At 45.8% G+C, this 27,719-nt stretch overlaps 1 protein-coding gene across 9 annotated transcripts in view; it reads left to right on the forward strand.

Annotated features, from left to right (window-relative positions):
* The window catches only part of SPATA2 (spermatogenesis associated 2), a 100,065-nt gene that overhangs the window by 20,923 nt on the left and 51,423 nt on the right, over positions 1-27,719 (forward strand). The gene's annotated exons all lie outside the window — the stretch shown is intronic.

The raw sequence follows: 27,719 nt of genomic DNA on the forward strand, positions 1-27,719 counted from the left end.
GTGCATCACCACGGCACTGCTAGTGTAGGAGGAAAAGTCTTTATACGGGATAGGTTAACATGAGCCACTTCTGTCTGTTGCGGGTGCACGGGTTTGTTTCCTGTTTTCGAAGTGTTGCGGTCACCATGTACACTGAGCTTTGTTAGTGCTACAAGCTAACATTATACCTGATTTCAGGTGATTATAACAGTGCTGTACGTTGTAGTTGGAGTGTTGGCCCTGCATTGCCTGGCTTTGGTGCTACACCCTGTTCTGGTTCGCCAAACGCCTCTCATGTTTTCAAGAGCGTGAAGCTGTGGTGGCACTAGACGTAATTGTCATGTACACCTCCCTCGGCGCCAGGGGCTGGTATAACACTCACAAGCTGCGCTTTAACTGTAGTTATACATTAGATGCAGCAGCCTCTCTAATTGGTAATGAACATACGCTCTGTGTTTTCCTTGGAGCTGATGCCGGGATGATGCTGTCTAGGCCTGCCGAGTCCTGCCTGCCTCCTCGGGGCATCAGACAGTGGCCATGGTGACACAAGAGCATTCCCTCATGCGAGCACGCCAACTTCATCCCCATGGACGCGGCACTCGGACAGCCGGGCAGATTCATGATTGGGCGCCTTTCACGACACCGGACAATGATTGGTGAAGGCGAGAAGTCGTGTTGTGGAGGGTCGCGTGTTGTGATTGGCCGTCGGTTGGCTGCGCACGCTTTGATTGGACGACTGGCGGCGACGCGGGCGAGTTGAATGGGCTGCGTGTGTCTCGCGGACGCTTTAGATTTAGCTTGGCTGTCACTTCTCAGCTGGAGCTCGTCTGTGCCTGAGCAGCCGTAGCTTAATCCGGAGCCGCCCCTTCGCTATAACTAGCTGGGGTGGGGCCACTTTTCTTTGCTGACCGGACCATCACTGTCTGTCTGCCCGCACAACAACCGTACGGAACTGCAGCACCGCACCAGCTAATGTAGTAGCTTGTTATTGTTTGAAACTTGTTTTCTACTGAAGGACTTGGTGGAGTAGGGGTGTTTGTAGGGGTGCTTGCTGGAGTAGTGGGGATGTCTTTGCAGAAACTTACGATTGTTAGCCTTTGGGAATAGGCGGTGGTTGTGCAGAACCATTTAATTTCCCCCATTTAAGGTTGGCTATGCTTTTGTTGGAGCCTGCGTTTTAGAACGTGTTTTGAGTATGTAACTAAGGCGATACTGCTCTTATGTATTTTTCTGATATATTCTACCAATGTTATTTCTTAATTTGTGGTTGTGTGTCCCGTGGAGCTCTGATAGGGAGCGGGCAGGTATGGTTTCTTTTTTAGGTCTCGGGACCATCCGGTCGGCAGACCGGAAGTCCGGAGATTTAATGACTTGGGAGAAGAGGGGCTTGAACCCGCCCCTCTTCTGCCCTGTTCTCCATTGGCTGGCCTCGTAAATGCTGGCCAGCCATTGGAGAAGAGGTCCCGTCACTCCAATCATGCCCCGTCCTTTTCGGATCGGGGGGCGTGTTTTTTGCGAAAAGTCTCAGGGAGGAGACAACAGCAAAACATGCCCCCGAATCCGAAAAGGAGGCTGCCTTTCTCCGAGGCATTTATTCTGTTCTGCCTCGGAGAAAGGCAGCGGTGTGCTTGTACTGGCCTCCCCCCGGCCCTCCCTTGACCTTCGTGGCACGTTTTCCCCACTGCGGCACATCCGTGAGTCTTCTGGCACCAGGGGCCTCGGTAGGTTAATTTCCCGGCCCCTTGTGCCCCCTGCGCGGGCTGGCCTTCGCTGTTCTTACTGCTTGCTGTGACTGAACCCCCGCCCCCACCTCATTGCCTCACTGTACAATGCCCGAACGTTTCATACAATAGACGGTGGATTTCAGACGTGCTTTCAGTCGAAAAGCATCGAGGCAGCTAGGAAAGTCGGTTAACAGTTTAGTACAATAGTGACGTAACCCTTCCTCCTCCGCCGCCCCCCCCTTCAGAATCCCCGCTGCGCAGCACCCCTCCCAGGAGCCCGCGTACTGTGTCTGCGGTGACGTATGGCCCTGGAGTTGTCATGTCATTGGTATGCTTTCCTCCTTGATACAGTTGTCTGCCATCTAGTGCATTATTTGGACAAACACCGAGCCTCGTCGGCCCCTGGTTTCCCTCGGGCTGTCTCCCCCTCAGACCTGCTGTGACCTTTCTGTATCGAGAAGGCTGCCCTTCCTTCCAGGAGCCAGGAGGCCATGTCAGGGCAGACACAGTACCTGCTGACTCTCGGCTTCCCTCGCTCTGGTCCTCTCCCTCAGACCCCCGGGACCTTGATGTGTCTGGCACCTCCGCTGCTCTCCCATTCACGAGTCAGAGCAGGCTCACGCCTGCTGACACTGCCTTGTGCAGCTGACTGAGCCCGAGGCACGGTGGTCCCGTTCTGCACTCTGTGCATCAGTGTCTGGACGGGAGTGTGCCTGACACTAGTCGAGATGTGGTTCACTAATTGCTCTGCCATGGTAAAATGTGTTCTTTGTGTGTGTGTGTGTGTTTTTTTTTTTTTTTTTTTTTTTTTTTTTTTTTTTTAAGTAGGAATAGATTTTTAAAGCTAAACATTTTGGCTAAAAACGGTCGGCGCCCTCCAGAATAGGGAGTGTTGGCTGAGAGTAGAAAGTTGACAAATTATATCTCACTGAGCTGCAGCACTCCCCGGCTTTGCCCCCTGAAGAAGCTGAGGATGCTCTCTCCCCCCGTCCCCGCCTCCTGAGTGAGCAGTGCAGCCTTGCCCAGGCCAGCATCACGGGGTGGAGGTGAAACCCCTCCACCCCCCAGGGATGAACTCGGCTGACAGAAGCGGCTGTGCGGGGCACGCCGTGCTCGAGGCTTTCCTTGGAGTTGGTACGCTTCTGGGACTTGGGAGAAGAGGGGCTTGAACCCGCCCCTCTTCTGCCCTGTTCTCCATTGGCTGGCCTCGTAAATGCTGGCCAGCCATTGGAGAAGAGGTCCCGTCACTCCAATCATGCCCCGTCCTTTTCGGATCGGGGGGGCGTGTTTTTTGCGAAAAGTCTCAGGGAGGAGACAACAGCAAAACACGCCCCCGAATCCGAAAAGGAGGCTGCCTTTCTCCGAGGCATTTATTCTGTTCTGCCTCGGAGAAAGGCAGCGGTGTGCTTGTACTGGCCTCCCCCGGGCCCTCCCTTGACCTTCGTGGCACGTTTTCCCCACTGCGGCACATCCGTGAGTCTTCTGGCACCAGGGGCCTCGGTAGGTTAATTTCCCGGCCCCTTGTGCCCCCTGCGCGGGCTGGCCTTCGTGATAAAATGAGCAGTTTGGTCACGGCCAGCAGCGTTGCTGGGTAGTGTCGCCAGCTGCGGCCGGTTTATTAGTCATTAAGCCTTCCGACTCCTCTGTATGTTGAAATTCACTTCTAGAGAAAATCAGCGAGTTTGTAAAATGTGCATGCAACTGGAAAATATGTTCTTCGAAGTAATGCTAGGGACATATTTGACTGTTCTTACTGCTTGCTGTGACTGAACCCCCGCCCCCACCTCATTGCCACACAGCCCTTTGAAACCCTCTTGTGATCTCCTCCCCCCCCGACCACTCATCTCCGAAGAATTATCACCACTGTTATTCTAGTGCCATACTTTCTGCTTCCATGTCGTCCCCATACCATTCCTCTCCACCCAAGTCTCCTGCCACTAACATTCTTCACCAATAACCTCCTGTTTGCACCATTCTTCACCACACTCTCCCTCGCACCATTCCTCACAACTCCATCCTTTACCTTAAGAGAATTTCTCAACATTCTCATCCTCGAGGCACTCCTTGCGACTTCCACCGTACCCGTGAGCGCGTGTCCATATAAGGCACTTGGAAACATTACTCAATCCCCCCCCCCCCCCCCCCCAAAAAAAACCTCCTTGCATAGGGTACAGATCGAATCTAACAGGGCACAGCAGTTAACAGAAAGCAACACCGCACCTACCAGTGAGCAGCAGCGACCCACAAACACCACCGAAATTAAACCGGATACGACTCCACAGCCGAAGGGGTCATAGCGAGGTCGCGGACTGCTCTTTACATCTAGCCGAGAAGTTGCACGTGTTCTACAGAGTATGTGTCGAAACAGCTGGCTACTCTACAGTGCATGTTATCAACAACACCGCAAGATACGATTCAGGGAAACTAGACTTAGTTATCCTCGTCCTACATGCAAATTAAGACAACCCCCCCCCCCCCCCCCCCCCCCCACACCACTCCCGCAGCCAAACCTCCTCCCCAGTCCCAGACCCCAAGGCCGGGGTGGACTCGGGGACGAGGGCCAGGATGCGAAGATGTGCAAGCTGCGATAAGCTAGGCTTCAAGGAAAGTAATAAACACGGCTTTATGTTCACAAAAAATCCCCTCACACTCTCTCTTTGCCGCCTCATTATAGGAACAAAGTGACAGAGCAAAGCGTATTACTTTAAGTTATGAATAATGGGTTTTCAATTAGGTTGAAAGCATTTCTATTGGACACGGACTACATACGGGTCAATAAAGCCATTTCCACCAAGACGGGATTTCGAGAACAAAGCCCTTAACTAAGGAGAAAACAACGGTCTCGGCATTGTTAAAGTTAGAGCTATTGGCATTGCTCATGACAATGCCGTTTGTTTAAATGTTTTAAAAACAAACACATAAACAAAAATAATGTCATGAGCAATGCCAATAGCTCTAACTTTACCAATGCCGAGACCATTGCATTGTAAATGCTTGTTTGAGACCTTATGGTGGATAGATAGCAAGTCATCCTTGTGATGGTTTTTGATGTTGGATGTGTATGGATACATTTGATAGTATTTGCATGGAAGTTTGATTGTATCCAGGAAGAGGAGTACTGGATTATATCAACTGCAAGGCTTTACAAATGACTTTTTGTAACTCATGGCAAGTATTTTTAAGTCTGTTAGGTGCTGCCTTTTCCATGTTTACTTGAAATCTGGTAGCAGTCATTGTAAATTTGCGATCTAAAGTTGTATGCTGGCGTTTCAGAGAACTCCATATTTTTCAAGTCGAGGGGGATACAGTCAAGAAGGCTGGTTGTAAGTTAATAGGAGTAAATCGACATAGGGGTTTTGAAATGAATTAATCAAAGTGCCAGACAATAGCTCTTTGCAGTTGGAGGTTATCGGAGGAAGATAATAAGTAGACCACAATAAAGGTGTGTGGTGTACAGGTGGCACAAGAAGAAGGCATGCTGTGTGCAGGTGGTACAGCAATGGTGTCTGTTATGTTAATTGAGTGTTCTCAGCTCTAGGCCATTAAGGTGTACGCAGCTAGGTGCTGATTGGCCATAGAGCTCAAACAGCAAGAAACAAAACAGGCTTGAGACGCAAGAAAAAAATTAATGGAGCAGATCCTGTGGTGCTGTGAGTGATAGAGTAGTTGGCTAGCTGTGTCAAAAGCAGCAGAAAGTTTGAAGGGCAAGAGAATGGATGTCCGATTAACTGAGAGGGTGAAGTTTGTTACATAACGTGGGCGTGTCATTATGGTGTTAATTATTTAAAGGCTTAATGAAGATTTACGTAGGCTGTAGATAGCAAATGAAAGTTTCGAACAAATACAGCAGGGTGCTATTGTGTGTGTTTTTTTTTTTTTTTTTTTTTTCTTTTCTTTTTAATTTTTCTTTTTTATTTTAATTGTGGAAGAAGAAATAGAAATTGAACACAACTGAAGTTTGAAATGATAGGCCAACCAATTTGTTTGGGAGCTGTTATAGGACAGTAGAGGATTTTAAGGATTTACGGTGTTCAGTGGCAATGTTGACTAAAGTATACTGTTAAGAGAAACTTTGCTGAAGAGTGCTTCACATAATTCCTTATAACAAATCTTTTCTTAACCCTTCTTATTCAGACTAACTTTTCTCAATTATAGTACACATAGCGTAAACCTCCATTCTATCAATGTTTTACTTTCCAGTGAAAATACCCACTTGATGCTACCACACCTCAATTTTGCCTTCACATCTGTTAAAGTGCTTTAAAAAACTGTGAGCTAATCTTTGAAGATTTCGATTTGTTCACCTATACTTTGGGGTTATGGACATTTCCTTGTGTGTGTGTATGTTTTTTCCCCCTTCCCAGTACTATTTTCTTTCATCGTTTTGTTGGCATGATTACTTTCTTCTAATTTACTTGTTTGCAAAACAGTGGGCGTTTTCTTGCCTCTTGTAGATGTTCAATATTTTCCATTTATTCTTTCTGGCTGCCTGTCTGCAAAATACACTAAATTCCTCCAACTGCTGCAAAATATGTTAGCTGCTATTACCCATTAGTTCGTGTTTTTCATAAAAAAATGTTTGGATGTCAGAACCTGCTGATTACTTTGAGCCTTCACATCAGAGAAATGTGCTTCCCAAGCATTGCCGCATCTAGGTTCACTCTTAATACCATGCAAGCATAACAGACTCTCAAACTGTGATCTACTTAAGCCAGTAGACTGGTAACCTCATAGGTTTGGCTGACTCTGTTTGTATTTATAAATTTCTTAAAGCCCTGACTGCTCACCAGCGACCTCAATAAATAAGGTCTACAAATGTTACCCTAATCCTATGGCGATGGTTGCAGCCTATTGGTGACTGCATTCAATTAACTGCATCTTACTGATTAGTGTCCTTTAGTTTTTAGAATGAGATGCATACAAATCTGTAGATTTTGTTTGGTGTTTGAGTGGATCTACTCAGTAGTTTCACTTGGCTTTACACTGACATGTCGCACTACAATTTAATCTTTGCGTGTTGTGCTCTAAATGAACTATGCATAATACTGTGGCAACAAATGATGAACGGAATTCTGATAATATCAAACATTTCCCCTCCTCCCCCCCCCCCCCCCAGTCAAGAGATCTGGGTTAAATCCATCGTTCTTTTGCTCACTAAATCACCCCAGTTTGGACCTCGCCATATGAAAATCAGTCTTGACCCTGTTTCTCATGGGAACAGTCCAGCCTGGGTTTGTCGATGATTCTACTAGAGGGAACTGAGAAAATTGGCAAAATATAGCAACCTTTTTAGGTTTTTGGGAAAATAAGAATAAAAGTGCTCCATTTATTAGGTCTCGCGCCTAGCGTTGCAGTGCGGAGCACTGCTCGCTCATCGAGAGACCTCTTGGAGGGGGTTTCAAAACGTACCTAGAAATCACACACGCTCGTGTGTGTTCTTTTTCTTTTGATCCCCGCGATTGGCTTGTGCATGTGTGTTTTTCACAAACTGAGCACGCAATAGGCCAAAGGCGGGCACATTGCTCCGTCCATGGCCTATTGGTGTCTATTACGCGCACCGGTTGTCATGTGGTTTCAATTATCGTGCCCAGACAAGGGCGCGATAATTGAAGCCACGTCTCGCTGTGACGCATGCGCGCGCACCACTCGCGGGCTTCTTTGGTTTTTTTTCGCAGTGGAGCGGAGTCACGACCTGCAGAGCGGAGCACACAGGGATCTAGAAAGGTACTGGTGTTCCAAAAGTCTGGATATCCTCATTGTGAAAACATTTCTTCGGTGAGTGTGGACAGGTTTTATTTTTTTTAGCACTATTCTCTGGGAAACCAGTCGTATACAAGAAAGGGATTCTGAAATATGAGGTGCTTGTAACACAGAAGAGCTAACTACGAGGAGAAGCATTTTACAACTCCAATGATGATAAAGGTATTGGAAACATTGTAGTGAGTGAATTTATAGTGCAAAGGCACAAGAACAGCAGGTGACGATTCTAGTCGAGGTGTTGCAGACGGTGGGAACTGCCACACTGCTTGAGCTCGGTGTTCGTCATCTAGCATCCCTCCAATCGGAACCCCGCCCCTATGCGTCCTTTTCTACTCCAGGTTCTAATCCCCCTTCCTTCTGCTTTCTCTTTAACTTTATGTTCCCTCGCTTTCCTCTCTCCAGGGCTCCCCCTTTCTCTTTGTAAACCCCTTCTCTCAAGGTCCCTTCCAGTGGATATCTCCCCCTGGTCCCTTCTCACGTAGTCACATTTATATATTCTATTCCCATAAAGCTGCTCTTGGTTTGCCGTCTAAGCCGGTGTCCACCACCCCTCGTCCCCCCCCGCCCCCTCGCTCCTCCCACCTTCCTGGTGTGGAATCGAACTTGTAGTTTCCAATTCCCTCAAAGCTGCTCCGTGCTGCCTACCTCTCGCACCCTCAGGGGGGCTGGTAATAGACTGCCAGTGCCCACTTATTGCTTTCAAACAAGATTTCAGAAGTTCTTTGAAGCCCCTCCCGCTGCAGCCCAGGCCTGGGGGGGCGGGGTGCTAATACATGTGAGAGGGACTTGCACTACAAAGCTCTCAGAGCTAGATCCTCGCCCAGGGCGGCCCTGCCTGCCTACAGATAGCCTCAATCCGCCTCTCACCGGATCAAGGGACAGAGGCATCAGTTAAGGCTTGGCTTAGTACTGCTGTAAGAGACACTGGCAGTAGGAGACGGTGGACGGTCCCATTGACACCGGCGAAGGGGGTGTAAGTGGTGGGGGTGGAAAGGAGTGTTGAGCGGTACAAGAGACTGCCAGTGACGTGCCAGGGTAAATTGCCCCTTCCTCCCAGATGGGTAATAAAAAGGCCATTTTTGGAGCGCAGTGAGCCCCTCAATCTCTGGGCCCTGGTGCAATGAAAGGTGCACTATTGTGTGGGGAGATGGAGTTCCTGCGAGTCTGCCAACACCAGTGGCAAAGGGCCCTGGACCCTCCCGGTTAGGGCAGTCAGTAGGAGGAAGGTGACGGCCCAGGGTACCATAAACACTTGTGAAGGAGAAGGCGTCCAGTAGCCTGCTGTACCTCCCATGGTGAACAACGCTTGTTGTTATGTTATCTTAGCAACATTTATAAAGCGCACATCTGCTATGAGGGTGACCCGTTGGCGCTGTGGCCTGTCCAGGGTGCACGTTTAAGGCTATTTCTGGCTGGCAGCGTATTGTCCTGTCTTATGTGCTCAGACTGTTAAGGATGAACTTTAGTGTTGTGTGTTTTGGTCAATGAGGGCTGTATTTGTAGGGCTGTTCACAAACTCCCAAGGTGTGGTGGAGGACCAATCGCCCAGAAGGTGGTTGTATCTTGGTCAGTTTGGAGTGTATTATTTTTTTCAAGTGTATAGGTTTGTGTTTGTGGGTGAGCAATAAGCTGGAAAGCTAATCCACTTGGCTTGGGTTCTGTTAGAATGGTTGTTGTCATTTACCTGCCTGTGAGGCATGTTAGATTGTGCAACATATACGTTATAAGCAGTGAGTATTGTAGGATGTATTGCAGACTGCTTTAAAATTGTTCTGAGTCTAGAGTTGCTTCTACTGTTTGTTCGCTTACCGGTTAGGTGAAATTTTGTTGGGTGGTCTGAGGGTCGTATTCAATTTCAGTCTGTGTTTAGTGATTGTTGTCATTTGCATAGTTTAGGTGCTCTGTACGTCGCACAGGTCTCTGATGTTTATGTATTTAGTGTGCTCTGTATGAAGGTTGCTGGGGGCATTTGTTTGTGCATGCTGTGTGTGTCTTGTATTTTCAGAGTGTGTTGTAGGGTCTTAGATGGTCTTTTTTTTCGTTGGGGAGTTGGAGAAAAGCTCATTTCGAATTGCTGTAGGAGGGTGTGGGTTGGTGCATATTTTGTGTTTTTTTTTTTTTTAAATGAGATTGGTGGTTGAACATATGATCATTAAGGTGTTCTATTGTGTTTGCAGCATTGAGCCCTAAGGCAGAAAGGTCACTGCTGTGTTGTAGTCGTTAAGATGCTCTCTTTATGTTGAGTGGAGCTGGTGCAGCACATTGACATTTGAATGGTCGTCGGTGCTGTACTTGATGTGTAGAAGTGTGGGCTGGTGTGTCTAGAGTATTCTGTTGAGCTGAGTTTGGCTGCTGTTGGGAATTTATTGGTAGTAGTTCTTGCAGATTTTGTGGTCATGTAATGGAAGATTCGGGGCTGAATATTTTGCCTTTTGATTTGTTGTCTTTCTAAGGTCTTCTGTTTGTTTTTAGCGCTATTGAAAAGGGGACCATGCCATCTGTCTTGAGTATATGGCACTCTCTAGGAATAAAATATGGTGATTAAACTGCCTATGTTTACTGGTGAGGAGCGGCGTATTGATGAGCACTACTGACCTAAGGCTTGTGCAGCAGGGCAGGTTGACTGGCAATGATTCAGCTGTGTAGTTCTGCGGGGAGTCGATCTGCCCAGAGCATTAAGATGCTCCTTCACTGCTGCTGTACTTTTAAAAGGAAAATACTAACACTTGTCAGCAGAGCTACTGTAACAATAATTTTCATTCTCAGTGGCAAACTTGACAGAGAGTACGAACACTGTATTTTGTGGCTACCATACTTTACATCAGAGTACCAACACTTCTCACCAAGGATGCCATACCTTAAATAAGACAGTGCCAACATTTTTCACCAGGGCTGCTATACTTTAAATCATCCAAGAGTACCAACCATTCTCACCAGGGCTGTTATATTTTAAATCAGAGAGTGCTAGAAATTCTCACCAGGGCTGCTATACTTAAAATCCGAGCGCACCAACAGTTCTCACCAGGGCTGCTATACTTTAAATCAGGCAGTACTAACACATTACAGAGCTGCTATACTTTAATGCAGAGAGTACCGACAGTTCTCACCAGGGCTGCTAAACTTTAATTCAGCGACAACCAACAATTCCCATCAGGGCTGTAATACTTTAAATCAGGCAGTACCACCACTTATCACCAGGACTGCTATACTTTAAATCAGAGCGTACCAAATCTTTTCACCAGGACAGCTCTACTTTATATCAGATTGTACCAGTCCTGCTCAGCTGGGCTGCCATACTTTAAAGTAGACAGTACCAACTCTGGTCACCAGGGCAGATATACCTCAAATCAGAGAAAGCCAACACTTCTCTTTGGGGTTGCTGCACTTTAAATCAGAGCATCAACACTTCACAGCGTGGTTGCTATACTTTAAATCAGAGAGTGGCAACACTTCTCTGTGGGGTTGACATACTTTAAATCAGAGAGTGCCAACGCTGTCAGTGGGATTGCTACACTTCGGGGGGGGGGCAGGGGGGTGGTACGCTTTAAATCAGACAGTACCATCATTTCGCAGTGGGGCTGCTAGGCTTGAAAGCAGACTGTATCAAGAATTTTAAGCAAGGCTGCAATACTTCAAATCTTAGAATACTAAAATTTCCCATCAGGGCTGCTTCACTTCTCAGTAACCGAGTCCACCCTCTGCGGCTTTACTATTGAGAAGAGGGTGCAGGCAGACATCAGGATGACTATATATTGTGATTGCTTCTTTAAATACAAATGGCCGTTTTGTGCTATGCCAGGTTTCCATTATTTGGTATTGGAGGGGGAGGTGCAGCTGGTTTAGTGCCTTTCAAGTCCTCCAAGAGGCTGGAAGAGCTTGGCAAAGTCAGTCACGTTATGCTCACCCAAGAACCAGCTTTTAAGAGGCCCTGCCCAGAAACATTACAGCCTCTACACTAGTCCTTCAGCCTAACAGAAACTGGTCTGGCATAGCACTGGCTCTGACCATCCCAACCGGCGTCCAGAGGGACGCGCCTGTTGTGAAGTTCCTGTTCTGTCTAACGGAATACCTAACGGTAGCCTGGAGGGCCTCTGTTAACGCGCAGATAGTGACTGCAGATGGGATGAGGGGCGGCGTCAGAAGTGAGTTCTGCAGAAATCTACAAAATATGCCCGTTTAAAACAACAATCTGCATAGATTTAATTGCAGCATTTTCACGCTGCAGTAGGGGCGTTTGTAATGAGTGTCTGCGCAGCGGCTAGGCAGGCGGGTGCTCCTCACCCGTGAACTCGCCCTCCGTTGTCTAATGGGAGACAGACAGCCGGTGAGAGAAATAATTTGTCAGCAGAGAGGGTGTCAGATGCGCAATCCGCGGTACCCATTTAGCGCGGGAAGCCTGCAGGTCCCGTGCTCTCCTGAGCTTCGACGCGCGCGCGCCATTGCGAGACCAGCTTTTCCAAGCGGGTCGGGGGGCGAGCAGTGCACCGACTGCTCCCCATTAATTGAAGCAGATTAGGACATAGATTGGCTGTGACAGGCAGGGGGAAAGTGGGGACCGGAAACAGCTATTAGCGGCCCGACAAACAAGCTGTCACATCTCACATAAGTTAACTCCAAGCACTTACTATTATTTCACGACGGCTATTAACCCGTTTTCTCACATTTCTCTATTAATTTAATATGTACTCTGCTTCTCCCACCCGCTCCTATAGCTGCTGTGTGCGCGCATGTGTGGCTGTCTGGTCATGCATGACATCTTAAACCAGAACTAGGGCTATGGTTTCACTGTTAATGCCTGAAGTACAGGCTTAAAAGTCGCAGCATACCAAGTGCGGTTTGCTAAACTGCCAGGTCTTGTCGAAGACGTGCACATTATATTGGCCCACTCAGCAAGTACTTTCAAGATGTAATTTGGACAAGTCGAAACCAGTTGGTTTGTTATTGAGAGACTAAAGAACACATAAAAAGCAACTTAATCCACGTCCTTCCTCCCCCACGCTTATACTTGCTTCTAAAGGTATTCCAAGTTTAGTGCCTACTGCTGTGGCCTCATGGCAGCAGTGTCTGGGAGTGTGCTGCAATGAAAAGTTACATTTCAACTCTGCTTTACAATGCTTGGAGAAATTGTAACTTTCTACAACGTTTTCCAGATCTGGAGTTAAAATAGTCAATTATTGCATTACACTTTTCTGAGGTCAATAATACCTATCTAGAATTATATTGCATCCAGTACATGCCCTACTGCTGTATCGCAAGGTAACTATATTATTATTTTTACATCTACATCATTTACCTAACCCTGTTCACTATAATATTCACCTATTATTTTCACCTTTCTCTGTAGTAGTATAAAAATGCTTTGGATGCGATATTATTGTCATACATTATAATGCTTGTTATATATTTGAGTATACCTGTCAAATAAGCCGCTGGGACTATTTTGTGACAAGCAGCGCTTTCTCAAAATATTCAAGGACTTGAGTTTGAATAGTAGTATATTAGCCTTTGCAGCATCTGCAAAGGCTCTGCTGTCCTCGGGGCACAACTGAAAACAGGGGTTCACCCTCCAAATTGCTCTGAAGCACCTTCCAGGCCATTTGTAACACCCTCTAAGGATCGCCCCTAGTGCACACACCAAATCACTCGCTAGCACACTTGCTCTCCCAATGCTCCTTTGCTTGTGCTAGAAACTGCTACCTAACTCGGAGTCACACTTTCGGATAGGATGGAATGGGGTCCCCAGTTAGCAAAAGCTAAATTACGACTCACGCAGGCCTGCGATGGGATCCTCAAAATGTATAGAGCGACCACCTCCAAACCCATAGCACCCACCATTGAGATATACAAAGCACAAGCACGGGCTGCAACTCTTTATGGGGTTGAACTTTGGGGGCACTGCCTAACTGGAGACATTGGCAGATCTGAGAATTTGTTTTTAAGGTCATTACTGTCCTTACCACCTAGCACACCCCTCACACCACTTAGATTGGACTTGGGAGTTAGGCCTATCCAGGATGAAATTGCATTAAGGCCATTACTGTACTGGCGTAGGCTGTGGGCAACACCGGAGCTAGTGAACTACCAAAACGACACAAAATCACTAATGACCCTTTCTGGCCTAGCCAATATACCGTGGCTGCTATATATTAAAAGGGAGCTTATTAGACTAGGGTTTCCGGCTCTATGGCATCATCCTGAAATAACTGCCCCTAAACTCTCTAGAGCCGAATTGGCTAATGCATTTTGGTTAAACAATAAAAATATGATGTTAGCCAATAACAAATTAGGCCCACTGACTATGGATTTTCTTAACATCAAGGTGGAGTTCAAAATAGAATCCGTTTTAGACCTGATTGAGCCTAATGTCTCTAGAATATTGTACATGCAATTTAGATATGGCACATTGCCCTTGAGAGCTTTTACAGGAAAGTGGTCGACTGACAACCCTTCTGATTGCCCAACTTGCGGAGCCAACAGTGAAACTGACTTACACGTTCTTTTCTTCTGTCCCACATACAAACTAGTCAGAAAACGCTTGCTTCTCCAACTCTGTAGGAACATGGGGACTACACACTGTAAGGTTGCCTACAGAATCTTGAAGACTGATACATCATTACCTATAGTCTTCTCGGCATCACGTTTCTGGCATGCTGTGTGGCGAAGGAGGTGTTCTCTTCTAATGTCTAACCCTTAGGCTCAACCAACAGCCCCTGATTTTATGTATCACTGTTTTTATAATCATTTTAAACTTTTCCTCTTTTCCTCACTGTTTTAATGAATTGCTTATGAACTAATGTAATCTTTATTGTATATACCTTTTATGAATTGTAATATTCTCCTTTTTAATAATGTATGTTTTTTGGATCGATTATCTTTTATGGTCTATGACCGAAATAAAGATTACTTTGATTGCTACCTAACTCACCCTCTGGATCATTCTGAACACATCAGAAAATTCCTAACCTGTGCTCTAATTACTCCAAACACACATTGCAGACTGATCCCTATCAAATGTTCTCGATTGCACTTAACACATACTTTTCAAATAGTTACTAATACACCCTGGAGATTTTCCAAACCAAACAGTGTAGATCACAAACCAAGACACTCTGGATCGCTCTGATTAATATGCTCCAGATTGCTTCTTAATACAGTTTCTAGAATTCTCTGATCATTTGCTCTGGATAGTTCCACTGTGATCACAGCACACACTAGATCACTCCCTAACACATATTGCAGATCACTTCCTTTTGCATGACTCAATCATTCCCACACACGTGCTCAGGATCACTCTCTAAAACCCACTTAGCATTGCTCCCTAGCATATTCTAGATTATCTCTAACACTTTCAACTGTCCATTCAGCCCTCACTCAGACTCCAGTAGGTTTAGGTCAAGCTGGTCTTATACGAAGAAGGAACATGGTCACTTTGAAGTCCACCCTTCTCTGTATTTGATAGCAAACTGAGGACAAAGTGGATCGATGGGGGGCTTCCCAGGGGAATAGTTCTGCATCCAATTTATTTCAACGAGCGCTCAGGAGGACGGAGGACTGTTCAAACAAGTCCTCTCTCTGGAGCATCAGAAGTATTGGGACCTAAGGCTCAGAGTAAAATTGACTCAACTGGAATTTGATTGTTGAATTTTCCAATCCTTTACTCTTCACAAATGTCAATTTATAGTCGACCACAGATATTCTCACTGAACTTATGTTCCCCTTTTTAGGTATCGTGCCTAGCGTTGCAGTGCGCAGCACTGCTCGCGCAGCACGAGACCTGATGGGGGGGTTTGAAAACTGACCTAGGAATCGCACACGCTCGTGCGTGTGCGATTCCTTTTGGGCCACGCTATTGGCCTTTGCCTGCGTCTTTTTATGAAAGACTGCACTCAATTGGCCCGAGGTGCGCGCATAGCTTCGCCCATGGCCTATTGGTGTCTATTATGCGCACCTCCGCCATGTGGTTTCAATTATCGTGCCCAGACACAGGCGCGATATTTGAAACCACATGTCTTGCTGTGGCGCGCGCGGGCGCACCACTCGTCTTTTGTTACACAGGCTTCAGGTGCGTGAGCCCCCCACATATGGTGCAGATGGATTTATTTCTGAAAACAGTAAGGGGAGCATTTGATTGTCATTTTATTCCGCTTGTGGCTTTATCACGCTTGCCGGTAACAAAATAACGTGGACTTGCTTGACAAATTCGACTGACTTTACTCCTGCACCGCCTAGACAGGCTCTATTCCTTAGGATGCTTTACTCCTGCGCCATCTAACAGACTATGTGCGTCAGGATACTTTACTCCTGCAGCGTGTAAAGGGGGCTCTGTTCGTGCTTAATTGTTTATTTTTTTGGGGCAGTGCAGCACGCTTTAGCAATAGCGGCCATGTGCCTTTCTTTTTGTCTCCGTAAGCAGCCAATGGCGGCTGTGCTCTTTTATTTTTAAAGTGCACGCCTCGCCTCACTCCAGCAAAAGGCATGGTTCGGCAAACTCTATTTTAAATATTTTATGCTTTTAGAAAGCAGCGTGGCACAATCGGCATGCTGCGTTGCTTACTAAAAGCCTAAAATATTGAACAATTAGAGTTTTTCTTTTCTTCGGCATCGCTCGTCAAACTCTGTATGTGTATTCTGCAGTCCCCTAGCAATGAGATAGAAGCTTCACTATGCACACTTTCACTTTCATTTCCCAAGTAGCCCTTCACCCCTGCGCTTCAGCATTTGTTAAAGTTTGACTGCCTTCTTGTAAAATTCCCTGCTCTTACATTGAAGTCTGCAGAGACCCCCGCACGTAGAGTGCATATATCTCCCCAATTCAAGGTGGCTGCCAGACTAACTAGAGTGAACATAGACTACTCGCTTGTAGTTTCAGTACCTGTTGCCCGAAATACGTCATTGCTTTTCCGGCGTGTTTCCCCTTTGACATTTTGGGCACGCATTGAATGCGGATTGAAGTGCTCACTGTAGTACTAGTTTTGTCGGTTCCCCACGCCCTGGTGTTACCAGCCATACCGGCCCCCACACCACCCTTGGCCCCATCCTTGTCCGCCACTCTGCCCTACAAAGCAGCGGGCGCATTATCAAAAGACATGTGCAGAAGGAGCGCATGTCCCCCAACTGTCAGAGATGCTGCAAGTTCCCTCAGTAGTGGGATTGTGGAGGGCAACTCGTGAATAGCATTTTACTCACTATTGTGTATGGTGTGATGCAAGTATTTGACATAGTTTCGGTTGCCTTGGCTATTACTATTATTAATGCAATACCTGATGCTGTTGTTGTGCCCATCTGCGCCTCTGCTGAAGCCGCTGCAGTGCCTGCCGGTGTCCACTGCACTGTCCCTGTTGTTGTCAGCTGCTGCAGTGTCTGCCGGTGTCCTCTCCGCTGTCCCTGTTGTTGTCAGCTGCTGCAGTGTCTACTACTCTATTTATATTTATCTGACAACGCAGATTTCTACCAGTAATGAGGTACCTAGGATTGTTGGCGATAGAAGTGTTTTTTTTTTATATTTTTTTTTATATAGATTTATTGTTAAACCCACCTTTTTGTCAGTGTCTGTTTACTGCATTGCATGTAATGTACTTAGCTGAATGAACTATTTGTTGCTGTGCTCACATTGGTACAAATACATTACTTCAGCATTTGTTAACGTTTGAGCTGTTGGCGTTGAAAGTGACAATGTTTTTACTGTTGTTTTTTATTTGCAGTGGTGTATTTATACTTGCATAGCGTTATTGTCATTGGTATAACAAGCCAAAAGTAAAAAACATTGTCATTTTGAACGCCAACATCTCTAACTTCAACAAATGCGAGACCTGTTGCATTGCAAATGCTTGTTTATTTTCCTCCTAAAAATGGCATCAACAAACTGTTTGGTGTGCTAACCTCACCATCTCCTCAGGAACATGCAGAGCTGAATAAAAAAAAAACAGGTTGGGATTTTTTTTTTCCTTTTTTCCTTTTTTCTTTTTTTTTTTTTTTTAAGATGTAGCCCACTTTTTAGGTCGAGCCTAGCAGTGCACATGCCCTGCTCTGCAAGGCTTGATATATCTTCTCTAGAAACATTTACCACATCCCTCACTCCCCATTGGTTCCTTTGTGTGCCTTTTAGAAAATCCCTTCTTTTCTGTGGATAATATTCACATTTGTTCCGCCATTCGGTGGGTGGTTTCCGTCCCTGGCGACTGGCCCTGGTACCTGTATTATTGCTTTTCTCCCTATCTCTACAGTTTCCTTGCACTTCTTTTTGAGTTTCTTTAGGAAGGCTCTTCTTTCAGCAGGGTTTAGCATTTTCTTAGCCCACTGAAACTGGCCCTGCTTGCGAGTGTGCACAAGACCAAAGCCTCCTCCCCCTCCTGCTGCTGCAGCCTGTCCTCCGAAACGTACAACAATATTTAGCCCTCGGGGTGCTGCGCCCTCTCGTGCTCACCAGGGCCTGTCGGATGTTGTGATTTCTAGTGCTGCCATCAGCCCAGCGCCTCGCCCCTTTCTAGCAGAGCAATCTCTGCTGTGCAGAGGCATCAACAGCCCCGGGACTCGTCTGCCTGCTTGGTGAACGTGATCCTATTTTTGAAAGGCTCTCCTCTAAGTATTAGTTGCCGCTGGTTACGGTGACAGATCACCGTCACGAGGTGCGAGTAATGCTTTTATTCATCCTTTGAAACATTGGAAGGTTTGCAAATGTTATGTCGCAAAAATAAAGCGAGGTCTGGAGCATAGAATGAGCTGCTGGATAAAAGAGCGGTGACCCCACTCGGAGCCTTCTCTCTCTCGGCCACAAACACATCCATAGAGACTTCACAAGTATGGAGTAGTGCGCAGCAGCACCCTCCTCAACCTCCCCAGTCTGAAAGCCGAAAAAAGTTAAAACATGAATATAGCCACCACCTGCTGTTTCCGGCGCATGGAGTGCACAGTCTGCTTTCTAATTGGCTACTGTTTTCTGCAGAAATGTTGCAAGAGTGCAGTGCATGAAAATTATTCAAAAGTAGGCTGCTGTGCAGCCGTTTATGTAAGAAGTAAGCGGTATACCGAGTACTGCTCCCGGTGTTTTTGCATTGTCCATGCTTCTGAAACATGTTCTTTAGGCACTGATGCTTCAAGACAATAGGCGCTTGTCTCTTTCAGTGCATTCAAATGGGAATTTTTCACAGTAGCGTGCCCCTGTAACAAGTATCTGGTACCTTCTGTATGCATGTGGGTCACATGCTATGGACCCAGATACAAAGCAGCTGAGTTAAGCAAGAAGAGGGCAAGGGGGGAGTGAGGTTTACAAGAATGGGCTGGTGAAACAGCAGGGAGGGAGCTGAAGCTCAAGACTGGAGGGCTAGGAAAGGAAGGGGACTGATTGCATGTTCCTCTCATTTGGCGCGCTATCCCCCACAAGGAAGTCCCACTCCACAGAGTCAAACTCCTTAGTGGCGTCTAAAAAGACTGCCAACGTAGCCAGTTCAGGATCAACATCTTGCATCAGGGAGAAAAACGTGCGGAGGTTATGCGACTTTGCACCCACGGGTTTAAATCCTGGCTGATTAGGTAGTACAAGGGATTTCATAAGAAGGCTCAATCGATTAGCACAGACTCTGGTGAGAATCTTAATGTCACAATTTATCAGGGATAATGGTCTGAATGATTCACACTTGTTGTCAGGTTTACCTGGTTTCAATAAGTAGATGATTACCGCCTCGTGCGTAGTCTGGGGGAGAATCCCTGTTTACCTGGCTTCTTCATATATCTACTTCAGAATAGGGGTCAAGTGTTCAATACAAGCTTTGTAAAAGTCGTCCGGGAGGCTGTCTTGATATTGAGCGTGCCCTGATCTCAACTGCATCACCGCCGCCTTAATCTCATCTTCCTCAATTTCAGCGTGTCTCCCCCAACTATCCCAAGGCCATATCATCCAGATATGGGTTTAGGTCAAGTGGCTGTATCCTTTTCGTAGTGTAGAGGGTTTCATGCGTGTCTCAAAGGAATAATCCATTCAGTTCCTGTATTTCTAACTCACAATTGTAGAAACTGTTTTCGCTAGTGCTTTTCCAGTTCTTTCCCCCTCGCCATATTGATATGCTAGTAAATGTTTTCCCCTAAATGAGCATTCCCGTTCTGCGGTGTCCCTATATTCTGTCCTCTTGTCCTTGAGGGTGGTCTGTTTATCCCCATTAGGGGAGTCAGTCAATTTTCCCTCTAGGCGCCTGTGGTCTACTTCCAAACGAGTGAGGGTAATGTGTATGTTGCGTAGGATCCCACCTCCCTTTGCAATGCATACCCCTCTGATGGTGACTTTGAAGTCCTCCCAAAGTGTTGTGAGCTGAGGGACTAATCCCATATCACGTTTGAAAAATTCTTGTATTTTCTTTCCCACTTCCGCTCTAAAGGGCATCTAGCAGTGTTGTCGGGGTGAGCCGCCCAGCTAAATGTGGCGTGTGTGCGGTAAGGGGAACTATTGTCATCTCAACAGAGGAGCGATCTGAATGCGTGCGCGCTAAATGCCTGATCTTCCTTACACAGGGGTCCGTACCTTTGCAGGCGATCCAATAATCCAAGCGCGACCACGTGGAATGCTCCGTAGAGTAGTGAGTGAAGGGTGGAGATATCTCCACACATCTAGAAGGTAGTTCTCTACAACAATATTCTGCACCTGGCGCTGAGCTGCAGTGTAATGGTGGGGTTGAGGGTTTGATTTATCGTGTTGTGGCTCTAATGCGGTATTAAAATCCCCCGCCCGAGATCACAAAGGTAGATCCTATGTCCGTCATTTTTCCCACAGGGTGGTGAAGAAATCAGGGTCATCATTATTGGGACCGTAGCAGCATACCAAGGTGACAGAGTACGACGCTAATCGACCCCACATAATATTGAAACAGCCTTGTGTATCCTGAAAGGATCGCATTGCTACATAGAGCGTATGTCTTCTAATAAATATCGCTGTGCCTCTGGTGTTTGTGGAGTAGGTGGCAAAACACTTATGTTCCGCCCATCGAGTGGCAAAAGTAGAAGCCGTTGAGGGGATAAGATGTGTCTTCTGTAGCCTGGCAACTTGAATGTTATGTCTGTCTTAATATGCCAGGAAGTGTCTGCGTTTGTGGGGGTTCCCCAGCCCACGGACATTCTAGATCAAGAAATTAAAACCTAACCTCTCTAGTTGTCTTGTCATGGGATGAATATGAAGTGTTTTGAATTAAGCATGCGCTGTCCATGTGACTATATACATGTAACAAACGACATGTGTTGCCCAGCTAAACTGTCTCCCACACAATGTATTTGTGAAGATGTAGTCCCCTCCCACAACAACAGCCCAAACCTGTTTGAGTCAAAGTTACCACCCTCCCAAACAACCTTAACCAAAGACTGTATGTAGGTTGAGCAGCCCCGGGAGCGGATCCAATGATGAAACACCTGGGCAGTAAGCAATATAGCACGTCAACAGGAGCCTCCCACCTGGCAGGCCTATGGAGGCCATTGCTCTCTCCAGCTTCACAGTAAAAGAAAGGGTAGTAGAGCAAGAAAGAAAGGAAAATAGCAGTGAGTAGTTTGAAAAAAGGAAAGGAAAATAAAACCCAAGGCAGAAACAAGAGAACTAGTTATCTGGTGGGGATCTCCTAGTGGACTAACCAGAAGCCACGGCAGTGGTCCCCCAGCTTCATGGATGGGGAGTGCCCGGAATCAGTCTCGTTTCGGTCCCAATTGCCCACTATAACCACTGTTCTGAGAGTGGAGGCGGGCTTTCACTCTTTTGGTTGCGTATTCCAGCGTTCCGTATAGGGCCACGTGTGTCCAGTGGGAATGCAAAGACTGAAATGACTGTGGTTTATATTAGAGACTGCATCACAGTGAAAATCAAGAAGACCTCGGCCCTACCGCGTTTGCTCATTCGCTGGGCAAAGCTCTCACGTGTGACATCGGGCAGGTCAATCGGGCAAGTGAGCGTGTCGTGACATCTGATGCCGTTGTGCGATTGACTCGTTTAAAAAAAATCCGTTCACATGTGGGTTTGTGAAAAAATGCTGCTTTCCCTGGCGAGGGATGTGGAGACGCGCCAGTTAGTGCATGGCATAGTCTTGTTTGGGCTTGTTGTATCTTCCTTTTAACCGGCACGAATTCCCTCCTGCCTTCCTGTACCACCATGGTAAAGTCAGGATATATCGCAATGCTGTTCCTTTCGAATGTGAACTGACATTTTTCCCTGGCCAGTCGAAGAGCCATATCCCGATCGCAGTAATTGAGGAGCCTGAGTGAAACAAGACAAAAGCACAATATACTGGTCGACGCGTTTCGAACCCCGTAGATTTAAGGTGGGGTTCTCTTCAGGACCACTCTCTATTTAGGACGAAATCAGCCAATTTCGTCTTGTGAATAAACACATATGCCAAATGGTTTTTGGTGAGTGGGACAACCAACATGCCAACGGTAAAAGGGATTTGACCTTATAACCGCTTTAGGGGAGATTATATCCTTAGTGGAGAGGAGCTTCGTAATTTAAGCCCAGGCCTAATTAGCCATTTGTGATGTTCGTTGTACGACCTCAATATCGATATTAATTAATTAATTATCAAAACGCGTCGACCAGTATATTGTGCTTTTGTCTTGTTTCACTCGGGCTATGTAACAAGTGGAATGTATTTAAAAGTTTAAGGAAACACTGTTACCTGTGATTGTCTTTTTATTCGTCAATTATGGCCCATTTTGTTGTGTCAAAAAATAATGTAACAAGACTTTAATGTTTTGTATATGTTTCATGTGTTAGTTTATGTAAGTAAGTGATTTGTCTTTAATATTGTCCAGCATTTGTGCCCCCTTTTTTTCTCTGTGAGTCTCTATAGGCTCTGGAAGTTAAAATGTGTGGTCTTAGGTTTTTGGTATATTATTGAAATTTGCTAAATCATGAGATTTTGTTAAAATAAAACAACACATTTTGTTGGAAAATATTTCATATATGTATTCAACTTGATTTCGAAAGATAACCACCTTTGGTGTTGGTGGTGTCTGTTTCCCTTCAGAGGCATTGATAGAAATATCAGTACTGGCTTTTTGTTGTTGTTTATTGATTGTAGGCTCAGCCTTACTGATTTGAGCTAGACCCTTTGGTGTTATTTACCTCTCACACTACATCGTTCCTCTGTTGGCCGTCTCTGATGCTTCTGGGCCTCAGTCCACCTCCGATTTGAATTCACGGCTGCACCCAATCCTGCTGGAGAGAACAGTCTCAAGCTGTGGGCTTCCTGGTCCTAGCCCCTGCTCCGCCAAGGCCGGGCCCGAGGACCTCTCCAGGCCAGTCTCTCTGACCTCAGTTGCTCTCTGAGCTGTTTGTGTGGTGCCGTGAGTTTCCCCTGCCATCCTCATGCAGTTGTATCTGCCTGCAGGGGCCTCTCTCACTACAGCAGCAGCAGGCATGCGCTCACCGCGGCCCCGTAGCTTCACTTCTGGCCTGCGTCTCTCCGTCTGCTCTCGAGGATGCAGTTTACTCTGGCCGCCGACCAAACAGGGAAGACTACCAGTGGGAGGGTCCTGGGGGGTCGGGGGGCCTCCTGCTCTCAGCACACAGCAGCCGCCATTTAAAAATCGTTGGGGTGGGTCATTTGTGCAGGATTGGGAATTGTTTGTCCCAGTCTGCAGGAGACTCACACCAGTGCAGCCTTCTTGAGTGTGCGCTCTCAAGCGCCCCTCTAAAAGTAATTTCCTATAGCTACAAATCTACCTTTGATCTCAAGGAGCACACATTTACATAGTGGCCACTAGAACTTTGTGCACAGGCGTGCTCCTTGTAAAATCTCACATTGCTATCACCAAGATCAGTGGAATTATTCGTAAGAGCACCAGATTTTCAGACAGGTTAGCTAAATTATGCAGCATAATGCGTAAAATCTTTCATAGTATTAAGTGTCTCTTTCATTTATAAACACAGTAATACTGTCTGATACCACAAGGGCTGACCTCTCCCCAACCCCCCCCCCTCCCCAACACTCCCGGTGGCCTAGTGGTTTCCTGAATGTGGTTGGCAGTGCAGGGAACCGTTTCAGGAAGACCTGTTTAAAAGGAGAGACTCTCCCCTTTCAAACAGGGCCTCTGAAACCTGAGGAGGCAGTTATCTGCATTATTTACTCACCAGAGCTGGAGAGAGGGCTCACCTCCTCCTTACTGCTGCTCCAGTGGGAAATCTTTGACGTCATCGCTCCTCGCGGCGCGCTGATGTTATAATTGGGTAGCGTGGGTGGGGGCTGACGAAAAAGCAAATGCGCGTCTCTCCGCCCATTTAAAAAAAAAAAAAAAAAAAAAAAAAAAGAACCTCCAGTGTAAGCACTGCAGGATCCCTTGTAGCCCTCCCCAGTGTCTGCTAGACACCATGAAATGTTCGTTGAGCTTATCAATACAGCATTGGAGAAGGGAGACCGCAGCAGAGTAATTTATTAAGTTAAATAAAACAAAAAAAAAGACTATGAAGGTGATGATACAAAATAACTCAAGTTAAAATAATTTTACAACAAATTTGTGCAATTAATAGAAAAAAATTCATAATGATTGCAGTTAGGAAAACGCCCAACTGTACTCATTGACAGAAAATAAAACCTGTTAACTTGTCAGTTCTCAAAAAGCAACAAATCAACCTCTTCTGTTTACTTAGTTGCCACTTTTAATGAAACCACTTGCTAGCGCCACTTTTAATAATACCACTTGCTAGCTGCACAACACAACTTTTAAAACGCATTAAAGGTGCTCCCTGCAAGTTCAGACACCACCTTCTATGTGCTTATCCTAAAAGGTAGTGTTTTTCCATTTTGTAAAGCTGGACACCAACATACAATGTGCCCAATGCTCTCTTGGGTAGGCCCGAAGAGTCTGTGGAACTAGGTTGTGTTTCTAGGACTGTCTTTATTCACCTAGATCAAATAGAACAAAACACAATAGTCTTTCCTTTCTTCCTTTCTTTTTTTTTTTTAAAGAAAAAGCAAAATCGTTTTAATGTGACCTTGAAAATGGGAGTACACTACTAGAGCATGAAGATTCATTATGGTATATACTAAGTAGTCCTTTTAAGTGCATTGTATATAATCATTTTTAATTGTTTTCAGCACTAAGCCATAACAGTTTCTACAATTCAGAATATAAAAACGCATAATTGCCTTACATATACCAGGGTTCATATCATCAACCAAAGTGCAATACATTTTCCAAATTCAGAATACTGAACTATGTCCAAAAACACATTGATATAGTGCAATTACCGTCACTCAGTGTAGAATAGGAAGACCTACCCTTATAGCAAGGCCTACACGCTCCATACCCCCCTTTTTCATTTTTGGTCTAATACAACTTTATCATTTCATTACTTTTTGACCTGCTCAATAAAATGCAAATATTTTGCTTGAAGATTCAAACCCAAGCAAATTTAAATCCAATAAAAACCAAGTTAACAAGGGATTTGCTCAGGTGCATATCAACAAACAAAATGTTAACGCGCCACAAGCCCTAGTTGTAAGGCAAACATAACTCAGATCGCCCCCTCCACCCCCATGAAAATTCCCCTTGATCCTTCAACTTTTGGCTCCAGTAGCAATTTAAAATTTCATCTCTTTTTACCACTCGAAAAAGTGCCCGTGTTTTTGCCATATGAATGTGTAGGAGCAGTTTAAGAAGTGGGTTGTCAAAAGATGTACAAAGACACAAAGTACTAGGCCAAATGCTGATGTACATCTGTCAAATTCAGTGGGGTATACTGTTCCAATATAGGTTCAAGGTAGTATATTAAATACTAGGAACCCACTCAGTCGCTAGCAGCGTCTGCTCATTGAAGCACACGCCCTCAAGGGTGGTATGCTTCATCATTAGGCTTTGCTGCTCGTTGGGCTGGCTCTGCAATGCCCAACGGGCCCCTCGATTAGGGTCTTTGCTGGAAATCTTTTAATGCCAGATGGAGCCTGGGTGTGTTAGTTCGTACTAGCAACTGAATTGGAAGATTGGTGTTGGGTGATTAAAATTGGCTATAGGTACTAAACCATCTACGTCAAGGTTAAAAACACAAAATGAGAAACCACATGAAATAATGTTTCTAGTGTTCTCTTTTAAGTAGCCTTTCTTTGGTACATAAAACGTAAAGGGTTAAATTAGATTGGATTCATGGTCGACATGTTTCATGACTTTCTGTCCCTAAGGATCAGTGGCATTTCATCAGGACCTTTAGAAATGTAGCTAAACTTCTCTAGGGATGGAGATCGTCAATCTAGTGGTGTGGTTAATGATCCCTACCTCTCTGAAAAAACCCCAAAGAATTGGTTGTCTCTCAAAATTTACACTCCCTATGTGTGGGTTGCAGTTTAAATACTGATGACCTAGAAGGAACAACCAATATAACGAACCACAATTTAAAAAACCTCTATCAAACACTGGTGTGGTATGACTCGTGATGATAGTGAATACATTTAAAACACGCTCAGTTTGTAGATATTTATGTAACAAACACATGCTCAAATAGGCTCGGATACGATGTGCAAGCAAAGTGTGTGCCAAAAATACACCCATGCAAGTGCGTTGGTAATTGCACTTGATTCTTTCCCTCCTATATTAAGGAAAGGGTCCCTTGAGGTACATAGATGAACAACCGTTCTCAGGACTTCTAACAATTAAAAGGAACATGGATAAAAATCCTGTGGCCTGCGTGCGCAGAGACAGCATGCTTACCGGTTAGAAGCAGTTAATTTCTTGAGAAGGAGTGCTGGCAGGTTTGCCTACCCTAGATGGACATATATATCTTGAATGACCAAATTGCTTAACTAAAAAGGCTTATGTATGGTGTGATTAGGTCAGGTTCCCACATAGTTGTCATAAAATATTACATATGTTTAAGCCGTCCAGACTGCATTTAATCAGCTGTATGTATTAACAGCAAAGAGCCATATCCAAATGCTGCAAACACAACGGGATGATGGACGGAGCGCTGAAACATTTGTTACTCATCCCTAGTCACAGATCTGGGTTGAATCCATCATCACACTTTAGCTCACTTTGCCACCCCAGTTCAGACCCAGCCATATGCAAATCAGTCTTGACTGTCCCTCATGGGAACAGTCCAGTCTGAACTGCCAATCCAGGTCTCTCTGCTGAGACCACTCCTGCCACGAGTTCTCGAGAAGGTCGGGAACTACTGGGCCCAAGTCATTCTAGTGATATGCATGAGGCAAAAAGTCTGGTAACCGGAAATCCGGCTATGAGCATCTGTCTTCTGGTCAACCTGCCTCTTCGGGGGAATCCTCTGTTGCAGTAGCAGGGCAGGGTCCTGCACATACTCCACCTTCATGCATGGTAGATTGAATGACGACAATTAAGGATTTCAGATACCCCCCCTCGAAGTTTGTAATGTTATCTTGGCACCCAAGTGTCCCGCTGCAGAAACAGCCTGCGCCTGCTGTTTGGATATGTTGGTGACTTGGTGTTCCTCACGCCACGTGGACCCCCCTTTCTGCACCTCTTGCTGAGGTTTTGTTTGTTCTTTCTTTAGCCCAGCAAGGCATTGAGCTGGGCACCATTAAAAGTTCTTTGTTAGCCATCTTGGCTTTCTTGCAGCTGCTGGATCAACTCTCCTTATGTAAATCATCTTTTGTGACTCTTTTTTTGAAAAATGTTTGCAACATTTGTTCCCACATACTCCTTTTGTGATGCCCCAATGGGGCCTTAATTTGGTCCTTACTTTTCTTATGTGCTTTACCTTTGAGCCCCTGCTTAGCTTTCCTAAGCAGCTTTTCACTTTGAAAACAGGGTTTCTGATGGCCATTACATTGGCTAGGAGGGTCAGTGAACTACAGGCTCTGTTGGTCCAACCTCCATACACCAACATCTTTTGTGACAAGCTGGTTCTTTAGACACTTGGCTCTATTCTTTCGAAAGTGGTCACCCCTTTCCGTATTGACTAGAGTATTAATGTTCCTGCCTTCAACGCTCAGCCTCATTCGTCAAAGGAGGAAAAGAAACTCCATCGTTTGGGCCCAGAAAGTGCTCTGTCTTTCTATTTTGCTTGCACCAAAGATCATAAGGTGGAAGTTCAGATCTCCATTGGGTTTACTGAAGAGAAGGGCAAGGCTGTGCAGAAATTAACCATCTGCAGATCAACAGTGCTCTGCATAATAATCTGCTACACACCGGTGAAGAAGTAACCCATGAGGGCTTGCAGGATCACTCTGCTAGGCCTAAAACCACCACCACCACTGCTGTATTAGTGCGTGGGGTACTTGCCTTGGACATCTGCCAAACTGCCACGTGGACGTCCCTCTATAA

This window comes from Triturus cristatus, chromosome 7 (genome assembly GCF_964204655.1).
Source record: "Triturus cristatus chromosome 7, aTriCri1.1, whole genome shotgun sequence".
In the NCBI taxonomy this organism is placed as follows: Eukaryota; Metazoa; Chordata; class Amphibia; order Caudata; family Salamandridae; genus Triturus; species Triturus cristatus.